At 40.1% G+C, this 23918-nt stretch overlaps 1 protein-coding gene across 1 annotated transcript in view; it reads left to right on the top strand.

The window, feature by feature from the left end:
- The first annotated feature begins 1510 nt into the window (after positions 1-1510).
- LOC106085775 (uncharacterized) overlaps positions 1511-23918 on the top strand; it is a 177698-nt gene continuing 155290 nt past the window's right edge. Inside the window, exon 1 of the mRNA XM_059366654.1 lies at positions 1511-1722. The gene's annotated coding sequence lies outside the window, so the exon portion shown is untranslated. The remainder of the gene's footprint in view (positions 1723-23918) is intronic.

The raw sequence follows: 23918 nt of genomic DNA, 5'->3' as shown, positions 1-23918 counted from the left end.
ACCAAAAACTGCCAAGCATTAGAATATTATGAAGGGAAAAAAACATTTTTGCAGTCTGTTGTGCTCGTCTCTCTGCCCCGCTAAGGGTGATAAAGAAAATCCTTAGATTTTTTATAATTTGCCGTTTTTTTTTTGTTGGTTTTGCTGAGGATGAGCATGTGAAGGGATTCATGCCTTTACTCATAAGGGATGATTTTTTCCGTTTTAGATTTTCCTTTTTTTTTCAAAACTAGAGGATTTTTTTTTGTCGACTCAAATCGATTTTGCCCAGTTGCTATTGAATGGTGGGGTTGTTTCTGATTGTTTTAAATAAATTACAATTCGTTTCATTTTGCCAAGCATTTCAGTTTCTGTTGTAATCTTTCGAAAATCGTTTGCCGTAGTCATGGTCTTTGGGAAAATAAAACCAAGAAATGTTTCAATTCCACTATGGTCCCATGGTCCTTGGGTTTTTGAGTATGCTACCCATCTTAGCCCTAAGACGTTGCTGCTTCCATTTGACTGCGTATGAGTTTTTTATGATTTTTTATTGAACTTTGCGTTCATTTTTTCAGCGCTTCTCTTCTTTTGTGGCGGGGGCGGGGGGTGGAAATCTTAAAAGGGAAATACGAAAAACAAGGAAAAAGAAAAAGTTCATAACAAACATGTTTTTGCTGCTGCGTTTTTTTTTTTTATTTTTCATAACATTATCCCCCTCTCAGGGCGGCTGGCTTGAGTTCTAAGCACCCAGCAGCCCTGTCAAGAGGGTGGTAGTGTGTACAAAAAAAACTTTGGAATGGTAATTAGTTTTTCTCTTGCAGTTTTTTTTTCTTTTTGTTTATTCCTTCTTCTTTGCCTTCGTAGTCCTTGTCTTTGTAATTTACCCCCCTGGTTTTTTGTTCTTCTATTTTATTTATTTTTTTAATTCAGCAAAAAATTTTCAACTGAGCTATGACAGAGCAAGTCCTTTTTCCGTATGAGTAGAAAAAAAAAATAAAAACACCATCAGGCACCCACAACAACAACAACTTCGTCATCCTCATCATCATCATCCCTAATATGGCTATAATATTGTAATTTTGTAATATTTGTCTGTAAGTTTTTCGCATAGGAAGAGGCAAAATATCTTTGTTTTGGCCCCCACCCTAGCAACTGATGAGCGACAGCAGCAGCATAAAATTTACAAATATTCGTGATTTCGTGCAATTTGCGTGGCGGTTACGAAAACGCGGCAAAAAGTTGGTTAGTAAGATTAAAAAACAAAAAAGAAGAAAAAAAAAAATAAAAACAAAAAAAAAAAAACAAAAAAAAAAAAACAAAAAACAAGAAAAAAAAATAAAAACAAAAAAAAATAAAAAAAAAAAAAAAAATTATTAAAAAAAAAAAAAATAAAAATATGAAACCAATTCATTGAGAAAACTTAATTTAAACAAAAATATATATTTGCGATTTTTTTTCTTTTTTTTAACATTTTTGATGATTTTTTTTTTACAAAAATTCTCATTTTCCTTTGAATGAGAAAAAAAGTTGTCCACAAAACGGATATGTCTCTCTTTGTCTATTGTGAGTGACTTGGCCACTTTATATTTCCGGTCAGCTGTGACCCTGAATTATTGGCTGACCATGACATTGTGGGAAAATAGTGTCAAAGTGCAATGACATTAACAGTATTTTTGCTGTGTTTTATATGACAGCTGATGGCATGATGAAAGTGTGATCGTATGTTCTTTTTTGTCAAGTCAAGTAAGTATAACGCCATGCATAAAAGCCAAGCCAAGGGGAAATGCAACAAAAAAAGGAAATGTATTTTAAGGAAATATAAGTAAGAGAGTGCCAAGTTCGGTCGAGACGAATCTTATATGCCCTCCACCACAGATCGCATTTGTCGCGTATTTTGCGCGGTATCTCTTTTAGACAAACAAAGAATAATGAATGAGAACTGTTATGCTATTGGAGTCATATCAAGTTATAGTTCGATTCGGACCATAAATGAATTGAATGTTGAAGACCATAGTAGAAGTCATTTGGTAACATTTCAGTCCATTCGGATAAGAAATGTGCCTTGTAGGGGCTCAAGAAGCAAAATAGGGAGAACGGTTCATATGAGAGCTGTGTCAGGCTATAGATCGATTCAGACCATATTGGACACGTATGTCGAGGGTCATGAGAGAAGCAGTTGTACAAAATGTCTGCCAAATCGGATGAGAATTGCGCCCTCTAGAGGCTTAAGAAATCAAGAACCCAGATCGGTTTATATGGCAGCTATATCGGGTTATGTACCGATTTGCGCCTTACTTAGCACAGTGTTTGAAAGTCATACCAAAACACCATGTGCAAAATTTCAGCCAAATCGGATGAGAATTGCGCCCTCTAGCGGCTCAAGAAGTAAAGATCCAAGATCGGTTTATATGGCAGCTATACCAGGATATAAACCGATTTGAACCATCCTAAGCACAGTTGTTTGAAGTCATAACAAAATACTAAATGCAAAAGTTCAGTCAAATCGGATGAGAATTGGGCCCCCTAGAGGCTCCAGAAGTCAAGACCCAAGATTGGTTTATATGGCAGCTATATCAGGTTACAAACCGATTTCAACCATACTTAGCACTGTTGTTTGAAGTGGTACCAAAACACCAGGTGCAAAATTTCAACCAAATCGGATGAGAATTGGGCCCACTAGAGGCTCCAGAAGTCAAGACCCAAGATTGGTTTATATGGCAGCTATACCAGGATATGAACCGATTTGAATCATACTTAGCACAGTTGTTTGAAGTCATAACGAAATACTTCATGCTAAATTTCAGTTAAATCGGACGATAATTGCGCCCCCTAGAGGCTCAAGAAGTCAAGACCCAAGATCATTTTATATGGCAGCTATATCAAAACATGGACCAATTTGGCCCATTTTTGGCCCTACACTAAAAAAAAGTATTTGTGCAAAATTTCAAGCGCCTAGCTTTTCTCCTTTGAAAGTTAGGGTGCTTTAGACAGACCGACGGACGGACATGGCTAGATCGACTTAAAATGTCATGACGATCTAGAATATATATACTTTATGGGGTCTTAGATGCATATTTCGAGGAGTTACAAACAGATTGAAGAAATTAATATACCCCCATCCTATGGTGGGGGGTATAAAAATCTATACCAACAACTTCTTCAAGTAAAATCCAAATGAGTAAAATACCAAATCGAACAATTTTGTCAAAATATACGGGTGATAACCGTGCCACAGAGGCTAGCATGTCTGCCTATGACGCTAAATGCCGGGGTTCAAATCCTGGAGGCAACATCAGAAAATTTTTTTAACGTTGGTTATCCCTATCTAATGCAGGCGACATATGAGCGCGACTCAATTGAAATGCGAATTTGCCCATGAACATCCCAGTAAGGAATAGGGGCTAACTTCTCTGGGCGACTCAGTCATCTAAAAACTTCTCCTCAATGAGGTAATGGCCTTACAGTACGCCGTACAGACTGGACTATAGAAATAGGTCCCTCATTATAAAAAGAAATAGGTCCCTCATTATTAATAAAATATACTTTTTTTACACTTTTTTTCTAAAGCAAGCTAAAAGTAACAGTTGATAACTGACAGAAGAAAGAATGCAATTACAGAGTCACAAGCTGTGAAAAAATTTGTCAACGCCGACTATATGAAAAATCCGCAATTACTTTTTGGGCAACCCAATACTAACTGCATCATAACGTTTGTAAAAACCACTAAATAATGGTTTTAGACTCCATAAAGTGAACATATTCTTCATTGCCATGACATTTCAAGTGATTCTAGTCGTGCGTTTGTCTGTCTTTCTGTGCCTCTGTATGTTTGTGTATCTGTCTGTCTGATTGTCAGTCTGTATGTCCGTAAGTCTGTCTGGCCATCTGTCTGTCTGACCATTTGTCTGTCTGTCCGCCGGTCGGTTCGTCTGTCTGTTCGTCTGTCTGTCCGTCTATCTCTCTGCTTTTCTGTCTGTCTGTCTCCATGGCTGTCTGTATGTCTTTCTGTCTACCTCTCTGACTGTCTATACGTCTGACTGTCTATCTGTCTGTGTTCTGTCCGTCTGTTGGTCTTTTTTTTTTGTTTTTTTTTTCATCGCTGGAGGGGTGGAATCCTCGAAAGATGTCTTCAGCCCATACTGCAAAATATCCACGATATCTACGAACTAAACCACAATCCCATTTCCTACTCCCGATAGCGGGGGGCCGACTCAATCATAGTCTTACTCTAATTTCTCAGAAACGATCAGCACTTTGGTAGCTCTGTGTTGCTTGTAACGCCTTTCGGGCGATCTCTTCCTATTTCTGTCCTTAGTGAACTATTGTTATATACGCGTCAAGGCGGATTTAATAAGGTGGTCTCACGCGAACAGCTGTAAACAGTCGTCCAGGTTTGACGGTTTTAAGATGTCAGATTTTTGTTTGCATTCTCTTTGTTGTCATCTTCATTCTCGCATATTCTCTGCTCATGTAAGCACACGTACGCACACACGCACACACATTTCTTTGTGTGTGTTGGCAAACCGTCCATCAGCTTTATGGCAAAATGGCGGATTGCAATATGTGATTTGTGGTTGTTGTACAAATGAGACCACCTTTAATGGTTCCGCCATGTAAACGCGTCTATAGCGTTCCAATTTTCCTCGATTCTAGCATGATGGTTACTATATTGTCTGGCATTAGCTGTTTATTTATGAAAGACGCCAACGTGCTGTGACCTATGGCGAATCTTGGACATGTAAATACCTCTTCCATTGTAGGGCTATTGGGGTACAGTGGAAATGTGTCAGGTGCTTCTGTAGCAGTTATGACCTGCCAAAAATTGGGTCAGGTTGAAGTTTAGGGCCCCATGCTTTCGCCTTATTTTTGTTTGGTAATAGTTTATGCGTCCAACGGCCATTTGGGAAATTTTCCCATCGCTTCTCGTTGTTTCTCTCTCAAGCCAACAAATTTTTCTCTTGGTGTGCTTCTACCTTCGAGTACTTTCCCGTATATATTGTAATTTTCCTTAGCCTGAGCTATGGAGGCCACCATAGCGCAGAGGTTAGCATGTCCGCCTACGACGGCAGGGGTGGTTATCCCCTCCTGATGATGGCGACTTATGTGAGTATCTATGCCATTTTTAAGCCGTTCGGAGTCGGCTATAAAAAGAAGGCCCCTTATCGTTGAGCTTTGAATTGGACAGCACTCATTAATATGTAAGAATTTTGCCCCTGTTCCTTACTGGAATGTTCAAGGGTTTGCAAGCATATCAAAAGGGATAATCCATGCAACCACGTGTGCTGCGTTGCTTGATATGGTTCTGTAGCAACTGCATACACGGAGACAGTTTCGTCTAGCTATGGTTGTCATTTCGGATCTTGAAGACATCTTCTGCTTTAGCTTCGGTTCCCAAATAGTTGCCCTGTTTGTCAGTCGGTGCGTCTATTTATCTGTCTGTCGGTTTGTCTGTCTGTCGGTTTGTCGGTCTGTCGATCTGTCTGTTTTTCCGTCTATTTGCCTATCTGTCTGGCCGTCGGTTTTTTTTTTTGTCTGTCCATTTGTACGTCTGCCTGTCTGCTCGTCTGACTGACTGTCTGTCTGTCTTTACGTCCGTTTCTCTATCCCTTTGTCTGTCGGTTTGTCTGTCTCTCTGTCTGCCTATTTTTCTGTCTTTCTTTGTGTCTGTTTGTCTGTCTGACGATATGTACGTCGGTCTGTATGTTCGTCGGTCTGTCTATCAATGCAAAGCCCAAACAGTGGCCCTGTTTGTCAGTCGGTTGGTCTATTTATCTGTCTGTCGGTTTGTCAGTCTGTCTATCTGTCTTTCTTTTTTTTGTCTGTCTGTTTTTCCGTCTATTTGCCTATCTGTCTGGCCGTCGGTTTGTCTGTCTGTCCATTTGTACGTCTGCCTCTCTGCTCGTCTGCCTAACTGTCTGTCTGTCTTTACGACCGTTTGTCTATCCCTCTGTCTGTCGGTTTGTCTGTCTCCCTGTCTGGCTTTGTTTCTGTCTTTCTTTATGTCTGTTTGTATATCTGACGATATGTACGTCGGTTCATCGATCTATATGTCCGTCGGCCTATATGTCCGTCGGCCTATATGTCCGTCGGCCTATATGTCCGTCGGCCTATATGTCCGTCGGCCTATATGTCCGTCGGCCTATATGTCCGTCGGCCTGTATGTCCGTCGGTCTGCCTGTCAATGTTTTTGTCTGTCTGTTTCTATTTGTCTCTGTGTCGTCTTGTCTGTCTTTCAGTCTGTATTTCTGTTTAGAGACCACCGTAGCGCAGAGGTTACCATGGGTTCGAATCCTGGCGAGACCATAAAAAAAATTTTTTTTTCAGCGGTGGTTTTCCCCTCCTAATGCTGGCAACATTTGTGAGGTACTATGCTATGTAAAACTTCTCTCCAAAGAGGTGTCGCATTGCGGCACGCCGGACTCGGCTATAAAAGGGAGGCCATTGAGCTTAAACTTAAATCGGACTGCACTGATTGATATGTGAGAAGTTTGCCCCTGTTCCTTAGTGGAATATTTATGGACAAAATTTTAATATCTTTTTGTCCTTCTGTCTCTGTCTTTGTGTCTGTCTGTCTATCCGCCGACCTGCCTGTCTTCCTATCTGTCTTTTGACTGTCCGTCCGTCTGCCTGTGAGTCTGTCGATTTATCTGTCCGTCTGAAAAAAGCACTCTAACTTTTGAACGAGTTAAGCTAGCTTCGGTTTGTCCATCTGCGTGGCTATATGTCTTTTTTGTCTATCTGTCTTTGCGTTTGTTTGTCGTCCGCCTGTCTGACGGTCTGTATGTCGGTTCGCCAGTCGGTCTGTTCGTCTGCCTGTCTGTTTGTCTTTGTGTTTGTCTGTCTGTCGTCTTGTCTGTCTGTCGTCTTGTCTGTCTGTCGTCTTGTCTATCTGCCGTCTTGTCTGTCTATCGTCTTGTCTGTCTGTCGTCTTGTCGGTCTGTCGTCTTGTCTGTCTGTCGTCTTGTCTGTCTGTCGTCTTGTCTGTCTGTCGTCTTGTCTGTCTGTCGTCTTGTCTGTCTGTCGTCTTGTCTGTCTGTCGTCTTGTCTGTCTGTCGTCTTGTCTGTCTGTTGTCTTGTCTGTTTGTCGTCTTGTCTGTCTGTCTGTCGTCTTGTCTGTTTGTCGTCTTGTCTATCTGTCGTCTTGTCTGTCTGTCGTCTTATCTGTCTGTCGTCTTGTCTGTCTGTCGTCTTGTCTGTCTGACTTCTGTCCGTCTGTACTTCTGCCTGTTTGAATATCTTTTTATCATTCTGTCTTTATGTCTGCTTATCTGCTGAACTGCCTTTCTTCCTATCTGTCTGTCCTTCCGTCTGTGTGTCTGTCGATTTATCTGTCCGTCTGTGAAAAGCACGCTAACTTTTGAACGAGATAAGCTAGCTTCCTGAAATTTTGCACAAGTACTTCCTATCGATGTAGGCCTACAGGGACGATAAATGGGCCACATTGGTCCACATTGTTTGCATAAACCTCTCATCTACACCGATTTTCCAAATTAACTTCTTAAAGCCTTAAAAGATGGCGTCAACATTCCGCGACTTGGTCAAAACGTTGAGCAAAGACTTCTGTTAAGGCTTCCTTATCAACATCCTTCACAAGAATTGGGTTGCCCAAAAAGTAATTGCGGATTTTCCATATAGTCGGCGTTGAAAAATTTTTTCACAGCTTGTGACTCTGTAATTGCATTCTTTCTTCTGTCAGTTATCAGCCGTTACTTTTAGCTTGCTTTAGAAAAAAAGTGTAAAAATATTTGATTAAAGTTCATTCTAAGTTTTATTAAAAATGCATTTACTTTCTTTTAAAAAATCCGCAATAACTTTTTGGGCAGCCCAATACAATCCAAATAGATCCACCACCAGATGGGGCTCCCCATGTAAACCAATTTCGCCACTTTACTTCCTGTGCCTCAAGAGGGCGAATCTATTATCTGATTTGGCAGAAATATGGCACCATAGCTACTTCTAAAGGGTGATTTTTTAAGAGCTATAGGAAAGTTTTTCAAAAAAAAAAAAAAAAAAAAAAAAAAAACAAAACATAAAATTCAGAAAAATGCATGAAATCTTTGTTGGAATCGATAGTACGGTCCATATAATTTAATGTTTGAAGATTATTTCATACAAATGTTGACCTATACTGCCCCTTAAATGGTCCATCCGCTAAGTCCAATTTTGGCATACTCTTTTTAATATTTCGGCCGGTATCTCACAAATAAATGCTTCAATGTTGTTTTCCTTTGCGTCCATTGAAGCGGGCTTGTCTGTATAGACATGAGCTTTAACAAAGATCCAAAAAAAAGTCTTAAAGCGTTATATCCCATGATCTAGACGAACAGTTGACCGGTCCCGAATGTGAAATCAAATATTTACCGAACTCGCCTCCCAATAAGTCCATTGTTACGCGTGCTGTGTGGCATATGGCACCCTCTTGTTGAAAACACACATCATGCAAGTCTAGCTCTTGCATTTTGGGCAAAAAAAAATGGATATCATCTCACGATAGCGCATTCGCATCCGCATCATCTTTGAAGAAGCACGTTCCAATGATGCTACTAGCCCATAAACCGCACTGTGACGGTTTCTGAATACATCGATAGCTCTTGCACTGCTTCCGGCTGATCTTCACTCCAAAAATCGACAATTCTGCTTAGTTACGTAGCCATTTAGCCAAAATTGGGCTTCGTTGAAAACAGAAGAAGCGCGCGTTGAACTTTCTTAACAGAGCACTTGTCTTGATAATAAAATTCAATAATTTGCAAGCATTGTTCATTTGCAAGACCATTCATGGTTATATTATAGACCAAAATGAAGATGTTTGACATTGAAACAAAACACTAAACGTGCGTTGAGCAGTTTAAACCAGTGTTGCCATAAAGATAATAGCTTAAAAATCACCCTTTATATAAACGGTAACAAATTCAAAACCGACTGGGCCCATTTACAACTTTAAGGCAAATCAAAACTTTACAGATTGATTCAAGAAAGACTGATTCATTCAATCGACAGCCAGCATGCTTTCAATCAGTCTGATAAACAAGCAGAGGGACGGACCGATTATCAATTTCTAAGCCCCTAAATATATTTGGGGGCAAAGTAAGCAAACTTTGAATGACAAACGGATGAATGCATATAAGGCAGCATGGACGGACAGACATTAGAAGGAACGTAGTAACTTAAACCGAATCACAAAACTGTTCTAAGGAAGTACCTTTGTTCTTGGGTTGAATTCAAAGTTCCTGAACCGTATGCCGTATCATGGCATCCCCCCTTTTAACCTATGGCTAATAAGATCAAATTTATTATTCATGAAGAAAATCTACGAAAAAATTCTTACAGCCATCAATTTTCTTCTTAAGTCAAATATTTGATCAATGCATGCCCCTACATGAGCGACCATATATTGTCCCATATATATTTTAAATGGCCGTATTGCAAATTCAGCAATGTTGCAAGTATTATTTTTAACAATTTGCAATTGCAACGATATTCAATGAATGTAACCCTGCACCTTTGTACACACACACACACACACACACATAGGCACATCGTGAATACTCTCCACTGTATGTAGTGTAGAGAAATTCCAATTGATGTCCCTAGCCATTGATGCAAAACGAGGGCACAAAATGACACTGCAAGTGCCAGGATACAAAGTTGAAATATAAATTAAAAAATTTACATGCATTTTATGCGTCTCCAGAGATGCAAAGGTACACAAGGCTATTTGTTATTGACCAAGTTATTGAAGGATCGGCAAAAGGCAACAAAGAGCAAACACTCAGAACCGAACATCCTGCAATGGCAGTGAAGAGCCCAAAACAGAACCACTGCCACACATATGACAGATAAACCCCCGGCAAAAAAAAAGCACCTACCTACTATAAGCGACTACCAAAGGTAGCCGTAGGAGATTGTGGCAAGGACTATCGGCCAACTACCATAACCAGGTTACCAATGAAACATTAATAACTCCCTCGCCGAATTGAACGAAAACGAACGAAAAACAAAAAAAAAACAGAACAAAAGCTGTTCCAAAAAAATTTCACATATTGTATGATAACGAAATGGCCAACATCATTCATGATACACCGAATTGAATTAAAATAAAATGAAATGTGAAGAAAAAATCAACAACGCCACGAAATACATGGCATTAAAACAAAAGGTGTACCTACCATTTAAGAGCTACATTTGCAAAAAGCACAACACCGAAATGAATGAATACAGAAAAAAGGACGAATTCACGAGAAAATTGTCGGCAATTAAAGTTGAATTTAATTATCAGAGTACAGAGCGGAAATGGCCATTTGCACAAATCGAATGCAATTAAAAAGGTAGCAAATTCGATTTAAAAAAAAAAAAACAACTATTGGTTGCCCAAAAAGTAATTGCGGATTTTTTTAAAGAAAGTAAATGTATTTTTAATAACACTTAGGATGAACTTTAATCAAATATACTTTTTTTACACTTTTTTTCTAAAACAAGCTAAAAGTAACAGCTGATAACTGACAGAAGAAAAAATACAATAACAGAGTCACAAGCTATGAAAAAATTTGTCAACGCCGACTATATGAAAAATCCGCAATTACTTTTTGGGCAACTCAATAGAAGCCTGCTAATTTCGGCGGGACGAAGCTTATATACCCTCCACTTTGAATTACTTTTTCAAATAAATATGAGCTATATCAAGTGATTAACCACTATGGACCGCACTGGTCATGCCTTACAAGTCGCAGAAAAATATCACCACCAAAATTTCAGGCAAATCGAGTAATAATTGAGCCTCCAAAAGGCTCAGAATGTAATATTCGGAGAACCGTTTATATGGCAGCTATACAAGGATATGTACCGTTATAAACCATACTAAGCACAGTTGTTGAAGGTCATACGAAAACTATAGGTGCAAAATTTCAGCCAAATCGGACAAGAATTGCGCCCCCTAGAAGCTCAAGAAGTCAAGACCCAAGATCGGGTTATATGGCAGCTATATCATATCCTGACTGATTAAAACCAAACTTGACACAGTTGTTGGAAGACATACCAAAACGACATAAGCAAAATTTCAGCCAAATTGGATAACAATAGCGCCATCTAAAAGCTCAAGAAGTCAAGACCCAAGATCGGTTTATATGGCAGCTATATCAGGATATGGACTGATTAAAACTAAACTTGACACAGTTGTTGGAAGGCATAACAAAACGACATATGCAAAATTTCAGCCAAATCGGATAAAAATTGCGCCCCCTAGAGGCTCAAAAAGTCAAGATCCATGATCGGATTATATGGCAGCTATATCAGGATATGGACTGATTGCAATCAAACTTGACACAGTTGTTTAAAATCATACCAAAACTATATGCGCAAAATTTCAGCCAAATTGGATAACAATTGCGCCCTCTAGAGGCTCAAGAAGTCTAATCGGGAGATCGGTGTATATGGCAGCTATATCAGGTTGCACACTGAGTTTGACTATACCAAGCGCAGTTGTTGGAAGTCTTGACAAAACAACTCCTGCAAAATTTCAGCCAAATCGGATAAGATTTGCGCCCTCTAGAAGCTCAAGATGTCTAATCGGGAGAACGATTTATGGGGCAGCTATAACAGGTTATGGACTGATTTTGACCATACTCAGCACAGTCGGATAACAATAGCGCCCTCTAGAAGCTTAAGAAGTCAAGACCCAAGATCGCTTTATATGGCAGCTATGTGAGGATATGGACTGATAAAAACCAAACTTTACACAGTTGTTTAAAATCATACCAAAACTATATGCGCAAAATTTCAGCCAAATCGGATAAGAACTGCGCCCTCTAGAAGCTCAAGACCCAGCTCAACCCGGCCGATACGGGATGACTATGAGCACCACACAGGCTGGAACTTTGAGCTCCGACTTGTGTGGTGCCCATCGTTATCACGGGAAGCTTAGCTGAAAGCTACCGGGCGCGTCCACAGGTTGCGGATGGTGGAAAGCTCCGTTTTTATGCGGAGTAGCTGCAAATGCGGCCGCGGGTAGTCAGCGATGTTCGAGAGGAGAGTCTCAGTGAGGAGTCAGGTGGCACTGGCTCTTAACTAAATACTGAGTGCCAATGATACTCGAGATGACAAGGCGAGTTTTTGGCGCCTTCAAATAACCAATGGCCAACATCAGAGTCTGTTCCCAGGTTAGGGGCGGCTGGCGGCGAGCGTTGGATCTTGGAGCAAGCGGCTCGCCACAACGAGGGATACATGCAATCCCACAAACCCATGCGGTTGGGGCGCAGGGCCAGTAATCCGTCCCCGGAAATCCTAGAACTACTATGAAAAACAAAGGAATAGTAAAAACGGACCCCCCTACAACAGACCCCGCAAAGGTTCGCACCCGTTTGAACATGGCGAGGAAAGTGAAAAAAGACATTGAAAAGCTGCAGACACAACAAATGGATATGGAAATCAGGATATTTCAAATATCAGGATATGGACGGATTAAAACCAAACTTGACACAGTTGTTGGAAGACATATGCAAAATTTCAGCCAAATTAGATAACAATTGCGCCCCCTAGAGGCTCAAGAAGTCTTGAAGTCATTCCGCAAAAAATTGCGCCCTCTAGAAGCTTAAGAATTCAAAACCCAGGATTAGATTATATGGCAGCTATACCAAAACATGGACCGATTTGGCCTATTTACAACCCCAACCGGCCTACATTAATAGGAAATACATGTGCGACATTTCAAGCGCCTAGCTTTACTCTTTGGAGAATTAGCGTGCATTCGACAGACAGACGGACGGACGGAGGATAGACGGACGGAGGACAGACGGGCGGAGGACAAACGGACAGAGGACAGACGGACGGAGGACAGACGGACGGAGAACAGATGGGCAGAGGACAGACGGCCGGAGGACAGACGGACGGAGGACAGACGGACGGAGGACAGACGGACGGAGGACAGACGGACGGAGGACAGACGGACGGAGGACAGACGGACGGAGGACAGACGGACGGAGGACAAACGGTCGGACGGACAGAAAGACGGAAGACAGACGGACGGAGGACAGACGGACGGAGGACAGACGGACAGAGGACAGGCGAACGGAGGTCAGACGGATGGAGGACAGACGGACGGAGGGCAGACGGACGGAGGGCAGACGGATAGAGGACAGGCGAACGGAGGTCAGACGGACGGAGGATAGGCGAACGGAGGACAGACGGACGGAGGACAAACGGACAAACGGACAGAGGACAAACGGACGGAGGACAAACGGACGGAGGACAGACGTACGGAGGACAGACGGACAGAGGACAGACGGACGGAGGACAGACGGACGGAGGACAGACGTACGGAGGACAGACGGACAGAGGACAGGCGAACGGAGGACAGACGGACAGACTGACGTAGGACAGACGAACATGGCTACAAGTATTGCCCATGAACATTCCACTAAGGAACAGGGGCAAACTTCTTCTCACATATCAATGAGAGCAGTCCGATTCAACTTTAAGCTCAATGATATGGGGCCTCCTTTTTATAGCCGAGTCCGAACTGCGTGCCGCAGTGTGACACCTCTTTGGAGAGAAGTTTTTACATGGCATAGTACCTCACAAATGTTGCCAGCATTAGGAGGGGAAAACCATCGCAGAAAATTTTTTTTCTTATGGTCTCGACAGGATTGAACACAGGCGTTCAGCATCATAGGCCAACATGCTAACCCCTGCGCTACGGTGGCTTCCGAAAATTTCAAGGTGTTACAAACGGAATGACGAAATTAGTATACTCCCTCCCCTGGAGGGTATAAAAATGGTATGGCATTAACAAGTGCAAAGTAGCCGTTGAGTGGAGCGGACATCTTTTCCTTTCGCTCCTCAAAGAAAAATATGCGTATCTCGGAATAAGTACTGCCTATTACGAAAACATTTTAAAGCCTTTTCGGATTAGGCTCAAAGTGAACTCCAAAGATCCAACAGCTGCGGCGGTGGCGTCAGACCGCAGCATGCTGTCCTCCCCTACTATAGGTGGGGGTGCCTAGGCACCTGTAGTCGAGAGTAATGCTTCAAGCGCACAACTAGTCATTAGACTAATTTATGAGGAAAAGAAAGATAAACCAGAGGGATGTGAGTCTTAAAGTAAAGGTAGTGTTTCCGATGTGAGCGAAGACTTTGCTAAGTTCACAAGCAGACCGGGAAAGCGACAGAGGTGTATGAACAGAGCACTTCTACAGAAGCTGGAAAGAGAATCAGATCTTGCGAAGAGCATTAAACTGCTAAAATGCTGGAGAAGAAAAAGAGTTTCCCGCTTTCAAGTACCCTGGGAAGGATTCAAGTTTAAGCTCAATGATAAGGGACCTCCTTTTTATAGCCGAGCCCGAACGGAGCTCGGAGAGAAGTTTTGCATGGCATAGTACCTCACAAATGTTGCCAGCATTAGGAGGGGAAAACCACCGCTATACATTTTTTTATACCCTCCACCATAAGATGGGGGGTATACTAATTTCGTCATTCTGTTTGTAACTACTCGAAATATTCGTCTGAGACCCCATAAAGTATATATATTCTTGATCGTCGCGACATTTTATGTCGATCTAGCCATGTCCGTCCGTCTGTCCGTCCGTCCGTCCGTCCGTCCGTCTGTCTGTCGAAAGCACGCTAACTTCCGAAGGAGTAAAGCTAGCCGCTTGAAATTTTGCACAAATACTTCTTATTAGTGTAGGTCGGTTGGTATTGTAAATGGGTCATATCGGTCCATGTTTTGATATAGCTGCCATATAAACCGATCGTGGGTCTTGACTTCTTGAGCCTCTAGCGCGCGCAATTCTTATCCGATCAGAATGAAATTTTGCACGACGTGTTTTGTTCTGATATACAACAACTGTGCCAAGTATGGTTCAAATCGGTTCATAACCTGATATAGCTGCCATATAAACCGATCTTGGGTCTTGACTTCTTGAGCCTCTAGAGTGCGCAATTCTCATCCGATTGAAATGAAATTTTGCACGACGAGTTTTCTTGTTATATCCAACAACAGTGCCAAGAATGGTTTAAATCGGTCCATAACCTGATATAGCTACCATATAAACCGATCTTGGGTCTTGACTTCTTGAGCCTCTAGAGTGCGCAATTCTCATCCGATTGGAATGGAATTTCGCACGACGTGTTTTGTTATGATACCCAACAACTGTGCCAAGTATGGTTTAAATCGGTCCATAACCTGATATAGCTACCATATAAACCGATCTGGGGATTTGATTTCTTGAGCTTCTAGAGGGCGCAATTCCTATCCGATTTGGCTGAAATTTTGCATGACGTATTTTATTTTTACTTTCAACAACTGTGTCAAATAAGGTTCAAATCGGTTCATAGCCTGATATAGCTGCCATATAAACCGATCTGGGATCTTGACTTCTTGACCCCTAGAGGTCGCAATTATTATCCGATATGCCTGAAATTTTGTACGATGGATCCTCTCATGACCATCAACAAACGTGTTTATTATGGTCTGAATCGGTCTATAGCCCGATACAGATCCCATATAAATCGTTCTCTCTATTTTACTTCGTGAGCCCCAATGGGCGCAATTCTTATACGAATTGGCTGAAATTTTACACAGGTCTCCAACATATAATTTACTTGTGGTCCGAACCGGACCATATCTTGATATAGTTTTAATAGCAGAGCAACTCTTTTCTTATATCCTTTTTTGCCTAAGAAGAGATGCCGGGAAAAGAACTCGACAAATGCGATCCATGGTGGAGGGTATATAAGATTTGGCCCGGCCGAACTTAGCACGCTTTTACTTGTTTCTGATGGCCTCGTCAGAATTCGAACCCAGGCGTTCAGCGTCATAGGCTGACATACTAACATCTGCACTACGGTGGCCTCCGTAGGAACTCACACCCGTTTGTAATTGATTGGTCAGTCGACCGAACCAAGCATTATAGAGAAAATTCATTTTTCGCCCGAACCATTCGTGGAATCCACTTCCGGCTAATGTCTTTCCCACCGACATTGACGCTCAGAAATTTAAGACGAATATCAATAAACAGTACTCCCTCTTTCCTCCCTCCAATCCTTCAATTTCCTATTTGCCAACGTAATGCACTACCCCCTACAGGGGACATACCCTGCGTGTTGGTTATGGGAAAAAAACACGCATAAAATAAAGGCCACAATATTGTTGAAAGTTAGCAAATTGACCCTGGGACAAGACAACAGTGAACCGTAGTTATTGACTCAAAATAGCCTTATAAATAGGAGAGTCGTTAAATGATTAATTTTTATACCCTACACCACCCCTATTAGATTTAGCTATGTCCCTCTGTCTGTCTGACCGTCTGTCCATGTCAATTTGTTTACATTCTTAGAGTCGAAATTTTCATCCGATCGTCTTCAAATGTGGCACATACATATTTTAAGCGAAGAGACAATTTTTTAGCGAATGGAAAAAGTCTGTTCAGATTTGGATATAGCTCCCATATGGATGTTCGTACGATTTGAACTAATATTGCAACAATGTGGCCATTTATTAACAGTCTATAACCTGATATAGCTCCCATATAAGCTCGATTAGATTTCTACGCCCCTAGAAGTTAAAATTTTTTCCTCTTTTGGCAGTAATTTGGTACATAAAGTAGACATGTGCCCTACTAAGTTCATTTGAGTTCTCAAGATTCGGCCCGGCCGAACTTAGAACGTTTTTAATCATTAAAGGAATTAAGAGAATCTTCCAAACCGAACATTTTAATTTTCTCAGTTTCTAGTTGAAAAATCCTTTCCGTGTTTGAATTCTCTCACCTCAATATCTTTTACATTTTAAAAAACCTTTTGTTGCTATTGCACGGCTCACTTACAAAAATTTAATCAATGGTTGCGTGTAAGAATGCCGTCGGATAAACCATGCCGCAGGTTCGTAAATGGTGGTTATATTTGCAATGACAATGTTTGGGATTTATAGAACTAAGGGTTGCACACAATTTTTTTTTTTTTGGATGAAAAAGGGCGTTTTTATATAGATTTTCTTTGTTAAGGAATTTTCAGGAAAATAAAGAAAACCAGAAGGGAAGCAAGGAGGAGTAAAACATTTTACCTGATTTCTTAATTAGAAGTTATCGAGAAAAAAATTGAAAACTAAAAAAAATAACAAAATATGGTTGCCCAAAAAGTAATTGCGGATTTTTTAAAAGAAAGTAAATGCATTTTTAATAAAATTTAGAATGAACTTTAATCAAATATACTTTTTTTACACTTTTTTCTAAAGCAAGCTAAAAGTAACAGCTGATAACTGACAGAAGAAAGAATGCAATTACAGAGTCACAAGCTGTGAAAAAATTTGTCAACGCCGACTATATGAAAAATCCGCAATTACTTTTTGGGCAACCCAATATAATTTTTTTTATTGCAATTAAGAATCGATGAACCTAATTTTTTACCCACCACCATAGCATGGGGGTATGCTAATCTAGTCATTCCGTTGGTAATACCTTAAAAATATTCGTCTAAAATCCCATAAGGAATATATATGTCCGTCCGTCCGTCTGTCGAAATCACGATAGCGGTCCAACGCGTAAAGCTAGCCGCTTGAAATTTTGCACAGATACTAAGTGTTGATGTAGGTGATTAGGGATTACAAATGGGCCATATCGGTTCAAATTTAGATATAGTTCCCATATAAACCGATCTCCCGATTTGACTTCTTGAGCTCCCGAAAGCCGCAAGTTTTGTCCGATTTTGCTCAAAATTTTGCAGAGAGTGTTCTGCTACGACTTCCAACGCTTGTGCGAAGCCCGGTCCCAATCGGTCTATAATCTGATATAGCTCCCATATAAACCGATTCCGCGATTTGACTTCTTGAGTCATTACAAACCGCAATTTTTGTTCGATTTAGCGTAAACTTTGCATGAGGTGTTCTGTTACAACTTTCAACAAATGTGCCACATACGGTCCAAATCGGTCAATAACCTGATATAGCTCCCATATAAACCGATTCCGCGATTTGACTTCTTGAGTCTTTACAAACCGCAATTTTTGTCCGATTTAGCTAAAATTTTTAAATATGGTGTTCTGTTACAACTTTCAACAAATGTGCCACATACGGTTCAAATCGGTCAATAACCTGATATAGCTCCCATATTAACCGATCTTCCGTTTTGACTTCATGAGCTCGTGGAAGTCGCAAGTTTTGTCCGATTTGGCTGAAACTTTACAGTGAGTAGTCTGTTACGACCTTATATAGCTCCCACATAAACCGATTTCCCGATTTGAATTCTTGAGTCTTTACAAACCGCAATTCTTGTCCGATTTGGCTGAAAATTTTCGTGCGGTGTTCTGTTATAACTACTGTACAAAGAACGGTCCACATCGGTGTTATAACCTGATATAGCTCCCATATAAACCGATCTGGGTTCTTGACTTCTTGAGCCACTAGAGGGCGCAGTTCTTATCTGCTTTAGCTGAACTTGTGCGTTTTGTTATAAATTCCAACAACTGTGCTAAGTAAGGTTCAAATCGGTTCATAACCTGATATAGCTGCCATATAAACCGATCTAGGGTCTTGACTTCTTCAGCCCCTAGAGGGCGCAATTCTTATCCGATTTGGCTGAAATTTTGCATGAGTTGTTTTGTTATGACTGTTAACAACTGTACCAAATATGGTTTACATCGATCGATAACCGATCTTGGATCTTGACTTCTTTTGCCACTAGAGGGCGCAATTCTTATTTGATTTGAATGAAAGTGTTTTGTTATGACTTTCAACAACTGTGCCGAGTACGGTTCAAATCGGTTTATAACCTGATATAGCTGCCATATAAACCGATCTTGGATCTTGTCTTCTTTTGCCACTAGAGGGCGCAATTCTTATCCGATTTGGCTGAAATTTTGCATGAGGTGTTTTGTTATGACTTTCAACAACTGTGCCGAGTACGGTTCAAATGACCTTGAAAATACACGTCAAATATGGTCTGAAAGAGCTCCCATATAAACCGGTCTCCCTATTTTACTTTTTGAGCCCCTAAAGGTTGCAATTCTTATTCGATTTGGCTAAAATTTTACACAATGACTTCTACTATGGTCTCCAACATTCAGTTCATTTAGCATAGCAATTCTTTTCTTTTATCCTTTTTATACCCACCACCGAAGGATGGGGGTAATTCATTTTGTCATTCCGTTTGCAACACATCGAAATATCCATTTCCGACACGTCCGTCTGTCTGTTGAAATCATGCTACAGTTTTCAAAAATAGAGATATTGAGATGAAACTTTGCACAGACTATTTTTTTTTTGTCCATAAGCAGGTTAAGTTCGAAAATGGGCTATGTCGGAGTATATCTTGATATAGCCCCCATATAGACCGATCCGCCGATTTAGGATCTTAGGCCAATAAAAGCCACATTTATTATCCGAATTTGCTGAAATTTGGACAGTGAGTTGCCTTAGGCCCTTCAACATCCTTCGTCAATTGGCTCAGATCGGTCCAGGTTTGGATATAGCTGTCATATAGACCGATCTTTCGATTTAATGGTTTTGGCCCATAAAAGGCGCATTTAATGTCCGGTGTTGCCGAAATTTCGGACAGAGAGCTAAGTTAACCCCCCCATATATTTCTGCAATTTGGTCTAGAACGATGAAGATTTGCATATAGCTGCCATATAGATCGGATATATTTATAATCATAAGACATAAGGTATGCAATTTTCACCGGATTTTGATGAAAGGTGGATTACATATATACCCGAGGTGGTGGGTATCCAAAGTTCGGCCCGGCCGAACTAAACGCCTTTTTACTTGTTTTGCCTAAAAAAAGATACCGGGAAAAGAACTCGACAAATGCGATCAATGATGGGGTGTATATAAGAGTCAGCCCGGCCGAACTTAGCATGCTTTTACTTGTTTCTGGTGTTCGAGCACAACCATTCAGCGTCAGAGGTGAACATGCTACTCACTGCGCTACAATGGCCTACTCATATATCTCCCATATATACCTTTAACCCGACATGGCTTTTTAAGGCTTTTGGTTCGATCTTTACAAAATTTTACAGGGGGGTTTCGTTTGACCTCCAAACATGTATGCACAACACACATCAAAATCAGTCCAGATTTACATATATTGGGTTGCCCAAAAAGTAATTGCGGATTTTTCATATAGTCGGCGTTGACTAATTTTTTCACAGCTTCCGACTCTGTAATTGCATTCTTTCTTCTGTCAGTTATCAGCTGTTACTTTTAGCTTGCTTTAGAAAAAAAGTGTAAAAAAAGTTTATTTGATTAAAGTTCATTCTAAGTTTTATTAAAAAGGCATTTACTTTTTTTTAAATCCGCAATTACTTTTTGGGCAACCCAATAGCTCCCCTACATATCTTTTGACCGATGTATGCTTTTATCACTGCAGTAGCCACAATTGAGATCCTGCTTTTGCTTCGATCTTTACAAAATTTTGCATGAGGTGTTTCATTTGACATCCAAACATGTACGCACTACCCAAATCGGTCCAGATTTACATATAGCTCCCATACATATCTTTGGGCCGATTTATGTTTTTGTCACTGCCGCAGTTGCCACAATTGAGGTCCTGTCGTTTAAAAAAGTTCTATTAGCTAAATAAATAGATTTTCAAAATTAAGGTCTGACTAGATTTAGACATAGGTTCTATGCTTTAAAAGAAATAAGTAGGCTAGGTCTTGTAGGATTTTATTGGGTTGCCCAAAAAGTAATTGCGGATTTTTCATATAGTCGGCGTTGACAAATTTTTTCACAGCTTGTGACTCTATAATTGCATTCTTTCTTCTGTCCGTTATCAGCTGTTACTTTTAGCTTGTTTTAGAAAAAAGAGTAAAAAAAGTATATTTGATTAAAGTTCATTCTAAGTTTGAGTAAAAATGCATTTGCTTTCTTTTAAAAAATCGGCAATTACTTTTTGGGCAACACAATAGCTCCCCTACATATCTTTTGGCCGATGTATGCTCTTATCACTGCAGTAGCCACAATTGAGGTCCTGCTTTTGCTTCCATCTTTACAAAATTTTGCATGAGGTGTTTCATGTATGCACTACCCACATCAAAATCGGTCCAGATTTACATGTAGCTCCCATACAAATTTTTTAGCCGATGTATGCTTTTATCACTGCAGTAGCCACAATTGAGGTCCTGTCGTTTAAAAAAGTTCTATTAGCTAAATAAATATTTTTTCAAAGTTAAGGTCTGACTACAATAGATTTAGACATAGGTTCTATGCATTAAAAGTAATAAGTAGGCTAGGTCTTGTAGGATTTTATATATTCGAATCCGTCCGATTTTTGCCTTTTCTTACAGTTTTTGTTTATTTTATTTTATTTTTATTTTTTTTCTTTTATTTTTTTTTTCTTTTATTTTTTTTCTTTTATTTTTTTTTATTTTTTTTTCTTTTCTTTTATTTTTTTTTTTCTTTATTTTTTATTTTTTCTTTTATTTTCATTTTTTTTTTTTTTATCGAAAAATTTTATATTTTACTTTTATTTCTTTTTTGTTTTTTTTTAAATCCAACTTTTCTTCCTTTCTTAAACAAAAATCGAAAAATGTACACCTTTCAATACAAATTGCCAAGCTATCGCCAGAACACAATCTTCAAATGCCGACGGACATGCATTCAAGAAAACACCATACACACAAACACACACACACACACATCTTGAGACACCAGCCATATACACTTTTAACAAAACTCCTTGCTGCTTTTTTACCTTTAAAAGGAATGGTCGAAGAAGAAGAAATCTAAACGAAAAAAAATATATATAAATAAATAAAATGGAAATGAAGCTAAAGCTTAAAAAAAGGAAATGAAACTTCTTGGAAATGAAACGCCATCAACATAAAAGGCAAAGAAAAAAAAGGACTTGGCTGCTACTGCTACTGCCTTTTAAAGGATACATAAAACAAGCACACATAATCACATAATCAAGCTTTTTTTTTTGTTAACATTCACTTGTCAGCACACACACACACACACGCACACACTCCATGTTAAACAGTCCTATGGCCTTTGCTGGCCTGGCAAAGGGTCACACTCACAACGGAAATGAGTACTAATTGGCGAAATGAAACAAAATGGAAATGAGAATGTTAAGATCGTTGACTAATTAACACCGACCATCTTTTGATAATTAAAACACTCAGAGTCGGCTGTGGGAGAGCCAGCAGCCGTTAGTTAAAACATTCAGAGAGACTGAGAGCAAGAGCACAACACTAATTAAAACCAAAGAGTAATTAACACGTTATCACTGAGAGCTGGGGGGGCTCACTTACAAGCACACACGCACACACACACACATTAAAGCCTTTAGCTATTCAAAGGGTATGCGCAAATGTGCTGGCTGGCTGCTGATAGTTGTTGGTAAGGTTTTTTTTTTTGCGAAAAAAAAACCTTCTCATTTTTTATGAAAGTAAATAATGAGAAAATTTTATTTTTTCTTTTTTTTTCTTTAATTTTGTCAAGCGTACAAGTTTTTTCCGTCTCTAGCGGGCGTCTTTTAAGGTGGCAAGTATTTGTTTGTTTCATAAAACTTTTCGTTTCCTCCAATGCCAGCAGATTTCAGCCAGGCCCAACCACTTAGCCCCCCCTCTGGCTCTCTTACTCTCGACACCTCCTTGTCTACTTAGAACTCTTAGATTCTTATTAGAATACATACCGCCAGTAGACCAGCGGTGAAGCAGCAATTCGTTCGCTCGTTCGTTCGTTCATTCTGCTTTCTCCTTTAGCCTCAGCTGCAGAAAAGGACTCTCGTTGGTTAGCCCAAATTTGAAGGGGGCCACAGCGCATGCCCCATTCACATGTCACTGTGTTCACTCACTCGGTCGTCCTGTGTTAGGCAGGCAAGGCGGCAATTCAACAACAATTGTGGATTCTTTGACGTTGGCGTTCGCTCTCTGCCACCTTCGCTGCTGCTTTCCCTGGGCCGTTGGCTGGTTTTTTAGATGTGAACACCAAATTTACAATTATTCATAATCAAATGTATGCGCTCCGCTTCCAACCATCCCCTATATCCATATTTGTGATATGCACTCCCATTTAGTTCGTTTACATTTTCCTTACTTGTCACACGCTCGAGAGTCTAGACAACGCCACCTAACGCCGCCAAAATCTTCAAAAGAACAACAAAAATAAACCCCTTAAAAAAAAAAAGGAAAAAACATTTTTTCACAGAAAAAAAAAGAGCGCCGCTAAAACTTACAGCAGGATTTTAATTATCATTCAAAGTGAAAAGTTAGCTCGAAGTAAGTAAATTCCAAAACATAAACTGTGATCGCTTACAAGAAATAAAGAAAGAAAAAAAAAACAAAAAAAAATTAAAATCCTTATCAAAAAACTTGGACGCTCTTCTCAGCTGTGCTGTCCACTACAGTTTTTATGAGTGTGCTTCAAAAATCCAATTCTTAAAATCGAGTGCAATATTTTGGACCAACTCAAATGTGAATATATATGGGGGGGCTAGCTCTCTTCTTTGACAACAATAGCTGGCCTCTTTCTTCCCCCAACTCCAGGCGCCCGCCAGCCCCTCAAAAGCAGCTACCTGCGCCTTATAACAATAGAGAGCGTCATAGTCCAAAACCCCCCAACAACAATATGTGAAGAAAACCAACAAACAAAAAAAAAATAATGGAAAGTGGTCAATGGAAAATATGGCAGCAGTGGTCAGTCAACTTTAAAGGAATTGCAAATATCAAAAAAAAAATTCAATCTTCAGTGTTCCGTTTCCGCTGTAGCTCTAGCATAAACACAACTGACGCTGTAGGTTCTTTAAAGCAGCAAAGAAACTTTTTTTTTTTTGGAGAGTAATACCAAAAAAGAAAATACGCCCAAAAAAACTGGAAAGTCATCAAAAATAGTCAATCATATCTCGAAAACGATTTACTCCCCATGAGAGGTCAAGGCCATTTCAGTGAAACGAGACCAGGCTAAACAAGACCAGACCAGACAGCATTGTCTGGTTTTGAAGTGCAGTGACTTG

Source organism: Stomoxys calcitrans, chromosome 4, assembly GCF_963082655.1.
Source record: "Stomoxys calcitrans chromosome 4, idStoCalc2.1, whole genome shotgun sequence".
NCBI lineage: Eukaryota > Metazoa > Arthropoda > Insecta > Diptera > Muscidae > Stomoxys > Stomoxys calcitrans.
The sequence above is the reverse complement of the archived record's forward strand: the minus strand, read 5'-3'. Positions and strand labels throughout refer to the sequence as shown.